Source organism: Cucurbita maxima, unplaced genomic scaffold, assembly GCF_002738345.1.
Source record: "Cucurbita maxima cultivar Rimu unplaced genomic scaffold, Cmax_1.0 Cma_Scf00015, whole genome shotgun sequence".
Taxonomy (NCBI): Eukaryota; Viridiplantae; Streptophyta; class Magnoliopsida; order Cucurbitales; family Cucurbitaceae; genus Cucurbita; species Cucurbita maxima.
Window position 1 is genome coordinate 571854 of NW_019272031.1, and position 8887 is coordinate 580740.

The following is an 8887-nucleotide window of genomic DNA, read 5'->3' on the forward strand; positions in this document are numbered from 1 at the left end:
CCTGAGTTTGAACCCCGACAAAAATAAGTTTAATTTTCTTTTGACAATTTTCACCAGATTTGAAATTGAATTACTTGTTCTGAATCTTCGATTGATAAAATATAGAGCTTTAACAATGGATCACTTTTTCTAAAGAAGATTGGTAAAATCTGGAGCGTTAACAAATAATTTAATTTTTATGAGTTGTTGTAGTATAGTGGTGAGTATTCCTGTTTGTCATGCAGGTGACCTTGGGTTCAATCCATGGCAATGACGATTTTAATTTTATTTTGGTAGTTTTAACGGACTTCGAAATTGGACAGCGGTGAACCTGTCATGCCGGTAGTAGTTTGAGTTCGATCCCCAACAACAGTAGTTTGACAAAAGTCGAAACTGGATTGCTTTTCTTAAAAAATGATTTATGAAATCTTGTGTGTTAGAATTCCTGCTTGTAGTGGTACAGTGGTGAGTATTTCTGCTTGTCACAAGTTATTATGTTCTAGAGGTCATTTTAGTACAAGGGTGAGAATTCCTGCTTGTCACTCGAGTGACCTGAGTTTGATCCCCAACAATAACAAGTTTAATCTTGTTTTAAGAATACTTGTCTTGAATTTGCTTATTAGAGTGAAAACTATCCACACAAACCAACACGGTTTCTTTAAACATGTTTTTTCCTTACTCGCATGTCTCGTACGATGTAATCTCATACCTAGAATTTGGACCAGGCTTTGTAATCCAAATTTGGCACCTGATGGTCCCGACAATCCAGTTGCATCTTCAATGATATGGTCATATTATTTACTTGTTTTGAATTGCTCTTAAGAATGAAAACTATATCTAAAAATCACATTACCTATTTTGTGTGGCTCAATCAGATGGTCCCGACAATCCCGTTGCATCTTCAATGATATGGTTAGATTATTTACTTGTTTTGAATTGGTCCTAAGAATGAAAACTATATCTAAAAATCACATTACCTATTTTGTGTGGCTCAATCATAAGATTCAAAAGTTAAGCGTGTTTCGTTTGGGGTAACCTTAGGTTAGGCGACCTCTTGAAATTTTCTTAATAAACATTTAAATAAATACAATTAAAAAAATTTCAACTTCCTACCCATGTAATTTATCTAACATTGAAAGTCCATCTTGTTATAGAAACTTTATTTGTACCAGGCTACCATTAATTTGTTGCTGAAAGCTTGTTTCCTTCCATGATAAGTGCTTCGTTTTGTTTGGCCAATGCCCAATTTCATTCAGATTCAACAATTCATAGGCAAGTGAGAGAGATATTACAAGACAACCATTGATGAACAACTTAGCGAAACAATAAACAACATTTAGTTATCAATTTATGTTTGAATTAAGAGAGGAAGATAGATCCATAACTTCTTTTAGCTCCATCCCAACTTGATTTATGTTCTTCAATTGGCATTAAATACATAAAAGTTCCAAATCTAAAGTCAAATATCATTGCCTCTCACTAGTTTTCAAACAATATACATAAAAAAGAAAAGAAAGCAAAGGCAACATGAGTAGGATCAAGTCGAGTTTCTTGGTTGCTACAATTTTGACGTTATTATTGTTAGCGTTTACCGTCAATGCTCAATCTAGCGCCGATGTTGTTTTTTATTTGGAAACATATGGTAACATAGTGCCTGTTACTGACATCACGACGATAAATATACAATATGAACATCAATATTATCACTAGTGCAATTGTTATTCCAGTAGGGATATTTGAAGTAAGGGAAGGGAAGTTTGCCGAACCTTGTAAAAACTGAATTGACTTCCAACTTGGAGGAACACTGTGGGCACCAAAAACTCTTCCGGGAGATAATTGGATTATTTTTGCACATATTGATAGATTGACCGTATCGGGTGGAGGAGTTTTTTATGGCCAAGGAAAGGAAGCTTGGGGAAAGAATGATTGCTATAAACGCATAAATTGTGCCCAACTCCCCATTGTAAGCAATATGCCTTCAACTTTCCTTTTCAACCTCGTGCATCTTGTTGTTTTTTAAAGGGTCTCTTAGATGCCTTTTCTCATCTTCTAACTTTTATAATTTGGTAAATGTTCTTCCTTTTCTAGAGGATAATCTTTAAATAATTTTTAAAAAATCAAGTTTTCAATTTTATTGGGTTCTATTCAAAGTTTTTGCTTTATTACTACGGACTCTCACAAAATATTATTTGATTATACAAAATGTTTAGAGTTTTAAGTTCAACTTCATCACCAATTCAATCGTGACGAGAATAACGTCACTTGATAGCAAGAACTTCCATATCAACGTCCTCGGCTGCAACAACCTCACATTCCATAATATCAATATAATTGCACCAGAAAAACAGTCCCAACACTAATGGAATACACATTGGTCGATCAAATAGGATCACGATCACAAAGTCCAAAATTGCAACAGGAGATGATTGCATTTCTTTTGGAGATGGAAGCAGACAAATTGAAATCGCCAACGTGACATGCGGGCAAGGACATGGCATAAGCATCGGAAGTCTTGGAAGATACACCAAATAAGAACCTGTTGAAGGTGTCCTTGTAAAGAACTGCACGATGATTAACACCACTTAAGTTGTCAGGATCAAAACGTGCCCAGGTTTTGCTGCTAGCGGCACCGCCACCAATATGCACTTTTTGGACATTATAATGGTCAATGTTGGCAACCCTATTCTAATAGATCAAGAGTATTGTTCGTGGAATCAGTGCAATCGACAGGTATTGATTGCATTCTCAAAACTTTGATTGATTTTGTCATTATAACTTTCACAAATAAACCATTTACAGAAATTTGTTGTCTCATTTTGATTTTCAGATTCCTTCGAAAATTAAGATTAGTAAAGTGAGCTTCGAGAGCATTAGAGGAAGTTCTGCAACTCCCGTGGCAATCAAATTTATTTGCAGCCGTAGCTTCCCATGCAAAGAAGTGAAATTTCGTGACATTGACCTCATTCCCAACGGAATAACGGGTCCTATACATCCCAATGCACGAATGTGAGACCCATCATCTAAGGAAAACAGAACCCTAAAATTTGTGTCTCTCCTTATCAACCTCCCCTGAATTGTTCATTGAATTATTCATGGAATTGTTCATTGAATTATTCATGGAATTGTTCAAGAATTGTTCATTGCCATAATACTTCAAAATAATAAACAACCTTAATTAAGAGAAGACAACCTCTATCCATTTGAGGCTTTGTCTTTTGAATTTTTTTTCTTGTACTTTTCGAGATAAATAAATGGTCGAATGTTTGAAGGAGACTTCGTGTTGGGAACAATGTAATGTCTTTAGTACCTAGACATTATAAAATAAAATTATTTCACTCTTATTTTTCATTTTAGATTTGAATTCTAAATAAGACAATGCAACCGTAGGGAAAGGATGGTTAAAAAAAAAAAAAAAAAAAAACCTAATCCAATACTCAAGAAAAAAATCTTTAACCAACAAAAATATCTACCTCTCCTCTCTATTAGTTACCCTAGACAAATCATTTACTATTAGAAATTTTTTAGATAGATTCCTAAGTTAAGATCAGATCTCCTAACAATATTGGTTGGATATCACGGATCCAGTCATCATTATGAAAGAAGAATTGACATTAGAGGGACTAATCCAGTCAGTTGTGTTCTTAAATCTATCTTTTTCATCTATTGTGTAATTTCAGTTGGAATTTTTAGATTAGAAAATTTAGTGACAAGTATTAATATGTATTCTAGAAATTTACCTTTCATATTAAATTATCTACATATTCATCTCCACCAATTTTAGTTTTAGAAAAAATGTCGATGATTTAAGAAAAATTAAATCTCAAAAGAAGCTAAATGTTCTAGGAAGTTACTATACCTGAACTTATCCAAACGGGCCAAAATCCGTGGTAAACAAGGACAAAAAACGAAAAAAATTGCAAAAGAGAGAAAATAAAACAAAACTTGGTCTCGATTCATGATGCTCTGTTTCGTGTTTTCAAGTCTTAACATATTTGTCGTTCATGAGTTGAGCTGGGTTGAGTTGAGATACTTTTCTAGACCTAACTCAGTAAGTTGGATCATAAAAATTTTCAACTCGAACAACCCTTATTAAATAATTAAATCTTTTGATTTTCATGTTTAGAGTAATATCTAAGAAATAAAAATGGGAACCAAGCTTTTTGGAAATGGCCTATGGTGCCCCATGTTGAAGATTTAGACCAAGATGTAGAATCTGGATTCGGCAACTAATTCCCTCGACGTTCCCCAACATCCACTATGACATGGCTACATTACCAACTTGTCTTGAATTGCTTATAAGAGTGAAAACTTTCCACACAAACCAACACGGTTTCTTTAAACTTGTTTTTTCCTTGCTCGCATGTCTCCTACGATGTAATCTCATACGTAGAAAATGGTTTATGAAATCTTGTGTGTTAACAAACAATATATTTTTAGAGGTCGTTGTAGTGGTACAATAGTGAGTATTTCCACTTGTTACTTGAGTTATTATGTTCTAGAGGTCGTCACTCGAGTGACTTGAGTTTGATCCCCAACAATAAATGGTTTAATCTTGTTTAGACAATTTTAATCCGATTCAAAATTTGAGTACTTTTTGTTAGGGCGATTGATAAAATCTGGTGTGTTAACAAATATTATATTTTTCGAAAGTCGTCGTTGTAGAGTGGTGAGTATTCTCGCCTGGCACGCGGGTGACCATAGTTTGATCCCCGCAGCGACGATTTTAATTTTTAATTTTCTTTTGGATAATTTTAATTGAATTCAAAATTCGGTAGTGGTGAACCGGATGATTTGGGTTTATTCCCCAACATCGAAATTCAGAATTGGATTTCTTTTTCTCTCGTGTGTTAACCAATAATATATTTTTCAGAGGTCGATGTAATACAGTAGCGAGTATTCCCGCTTGTCACTCGGGAGACCTGAGTTTGAACCCCGACAATAATAAGTTTAATTTTCTTTTGACAATTTCCACCAGATTTGAAATTGGATTACTTGTTCCGAATCTTCAATGGATAAAATCTAGAGAGTTAGCACTGGATCACTTTTTCTAAAGACGATTGGTAAAATCTGGAGCGTTAACAAATAATATATTTTTTATGAGTCGTTGTAGTATAATGGTGCATATTCCTACTTGTCACGTAGGTGACTCAGGTTTGATCCACGGCAATGACAATTTTAGTTTTTTTGTTTTGGTAGTTCTAACAGAATTTGAAATTGGACAGCGGTGAACCTGTCATGCCGGTAGTTTAGGTTTGATCCCCAACAACGATAGTTTGACGAAAGTTGGAACTGGATTGCTTTTCCTAAAAAATGGTTTATGAAATCTTGTGCGTTAACAAATAATATGTTTTCAAAGGTCGTTATAGTGGTACAGTGGTGAGTATTTCTGCTTGTCACTCGAGTTATTACGTTTCAGAGGTCGTTGTAGTACAAGGGTGAGCATTCCTGCTTGTCACTCGAGTGACCTGAGTTTGATCCCTAACAATAACAAGTTTAAGTTTAATCTTGTTTTGACAATTTTAATCGGATTCAAAATTGGATTACTTTTTGCAACCGCGATTAATAAAATCCGGTGTGTTAACAAATATTATATTTTTCGAACGTCGTCGTTGTAGAGTGGTGAGTATTCCCACGAGTTTGATTTCCCGCAGCGACGATTTTTAATTTTCTTTTGGATAGTTTTGATTGAATTCGAAATTTGGTAGTGGTGAACTGGATGATTTGGGTTTGTTCCCCAACAAAGAAATTTGGAATTGGATTCCTTTTTCTCTCGTGTGTTAACAAATAATATATTTTTCAGAGGTCGATGTAATACAGTAGTGAGTATTCCCGTTTGTTACTCGAGAGACCTGAGTTTGAACCCAGACAATAATAAGTTTAATTTTCTTTTGTCAATTTCCACCGATTTGAAATTTGATTACTTGTTTCGAATCTTCGATGGATAAAATCTAGAGCGTTAACAATGGATCACTTTTTCTAAAGACGATTGGTAAAATCTGGAGCATTAACAAATAATTTAATTTTTTTGAGTCGCTGTAGTATAGTGGTGAGTATTCTTGCCTGTCATACTGGTAGTTTGGGTTCAATCCCCAGCAACGGTACTTTGAAAAGAAAGTCGGAACTGGATTGCTTTTCCTAAAAAATGGTTTATGAAATCTTGTGTGTTAACAAATAATATGTTTTTAGGGGTCGTTGTAGTGGTACAATGGTGAGTATTTATGCTTGTCACTCGAGTGACATAAGTTTTGATCCCGAACAATAACAAGTTTAATCTTGTTTTGACAATTTTAGTCGGATTCAAAATTGGATTACTTTTTGTAACGACGATTGATAAAATCTGGCGTGTTAACAAATATTATATTTTTCGAAAGTCGTCATTGTAGAGTGGTGAGTATTCCCGCGAGTTTAATCCCCGTAGCGACGATTTTTAATTTTCTTTTGAATTCAAAATTCGGTAGTGGTGAACTGGATAATTTAGGTTTATTCCCCAACAACGAAATTTGGGATTGGATTCCTTTTTCTCTCGTGTGTTACCAAATAATATATTTTTTAGAGGTCGATGTAATACAGTAGTGAGTATTCCCGCTTATCACTCGAGAGACTTGAGTTTGTACCTCGATAATAAGTTTAATTTTCTTTTGACAATTTTCACCGGATTTTAAATTAGATTACTTGTTACGAATCTTCGATTGAAAAAATCTAGAGCGTTAACAATGGATCACTTTTTCTAAAGACAATTGGTAAAATCCAGAGCGTTAACAAATAATTTATCTTTTATGAGTTGTTGTAGTATGGTGGTGAGTATTCTTGCTTGTCACGCAGGTGACCTGAGTTTGATCCCCGACAATGGCGATTTTAGTTGTTTTCTTTTGGTAGTTTTAACAGAACTCGAAAATGGACAATGGTTAACCTGTCATGCCGGTAGTTTGGGTTCGATCCCCAACAACGATAGTTTGACGAAAGTCGGAACTGGATTGCTTTTCCTAAAAAATGGTTTATGAAATCTTGTGTGTTAATAAATAATATGTTTTTAGAGGCCGTTGTAGTGGTACAGTGGTGAGTATTTCCGCTTGTCACTTGAGTTATTATGTTCTAGAGGTCGTTGTAGTACAAGGGTGAGCATTCCTGCTTGTACTCGAGTGACCTGAGTTTGATCCCCAATAATGACAAGTTTAATTTTGTTTTAAAAATTTTAATCGAATTCAAAATTGGATTATTTTTTCTAACGGCGATTGTTTTGACAAGTTTACCAAGTTCCTTTCTTTTGACTATATCTCGACCATCACAATACAAACCTTACTAAATATAAACATGTTTTGAATAGCCACTATATCATATAGCATTTACATTTCATGCCTAATAAATCATGATATAATATGAGAACATTTATTATCTTTTGTAGAGCATATTTGACGATGACAAAACGTCTCCAGCAAGACCATAGAAACATTAGAGACCTACATTTTAGACTATTCGACAGAATTTATAAGCCTAGAGCTCGCATACCAACTTTAAGAACCCTATTTTCCCTAATCCTATTTTTCCTACTAAAACAAAGACTCCACTACTAGTTTTCCGTAGATTACAACACTGCAACTTCCCCTTCACAATACAAACTTTACTAAATCTAAACTGCATCAATACATCAATTAACTTTCATATTCAGTGCAAGGTAAATTATATCATAACAAAACACCATCATTTATTATCTTTTGTAAGACATACCTAACGATGAATGTATATCTGCTAAAGAACAATGGAAGTATGTAAGCCTACATCGTAGACCAGTCTACACTTTCTAAAAACCTAGGGCTCTGATACTTACGATAATGCCCATAATTTTTTTTTTTTTTTTTGCCTAAATTAGAGACGTCACTACATGCATGCCTTATTCAACATATGCGGGAATTTGAAATAAAACATTTACAATTGAAGTGTGGACTTACGCAATTAATTTAAAACAAGAAAATTCAAAATAACATAATTGATAAGGATAGTTGACTGTTTATTAGAAGTATATTTGCGTGTATTACGACTTACCATATTTGACCTTTTGTTAAAGGCAAATATATTGTATTCATTTATTATTCTTTACCATATTTCTCTATTATGTAGATGATTATAAATAGAGAACTTTCACAACGATTTAGGTGTGGTAGTTTTAGCGAACATTTTCATGGTATCAAAGTCATTTTGGTTCAACAACACTGATCATTTCTTCTCTATGGCTTTCTAATCCTCTCATCATCTTCTTCCTTTCACCATCTCCTTGGGAGTCAAGACATGCTAGGCTATGTTAATGGAACTATGGTTCCACCACCTCGCTTTGAACCAGAAATCTCCTCAACACTCAACCCCAAATATGTGGCATGGTGAGCGGCCGATCAACGACTTCTTTGTCTCCTACTCTCCTCTCTCACCGAGGAAGCCATTGTTGTCGTCATTGGTCTCTCCACTGCATGTGATGTTTGGCTTGCGTTGGAAACTACTTTCAGCCATCATTTGAAATCTCGTGAACTGAGACTCAAGGATGACTTGCAACTGATGAAACGTGGCACCAAACCTGTAGCTGAGTATGCTTGTGCCTTAAAAACAATTTGTGACCACTTTCATGCCATTAGCAGACCCGTCGAGAACATTGATAAAGTTCACTGGTTTCTTCGTGGACTCGGCACCGATTTTTCAGCTTTTTGTATTGCTTAGATGGCTCTCACCCCTATCCCCTGTTTTTGCAGAATTAGTATCTAAAGCTGAAAGTTTTGAGCTATTTCAGGACTCCCTTGAGTCCTCTCACTCCACTCCTACAGCATTCACAACCACTAATCGTGGTCGCACCCATGGAAGTCACCCTGCTTCCTCTAGCAACCAGCAAGGTCGTTCTTATTTCCACAAAAACAACTCTTCCAAT

General features: G+C 34.9%; 1 pseudogene; it reads left to right on the top strand.

Moving 5' to 3' along the window:
• Positions 1–1666: 1666 nt before the first annotated feature.
• LOC111489920 lies at positions 1667–3141 on the top strand (annotated as a pseudogene).
• The last annotated feature ends 5746 nt before the right edge of the window (positions 3142–8887 follow it).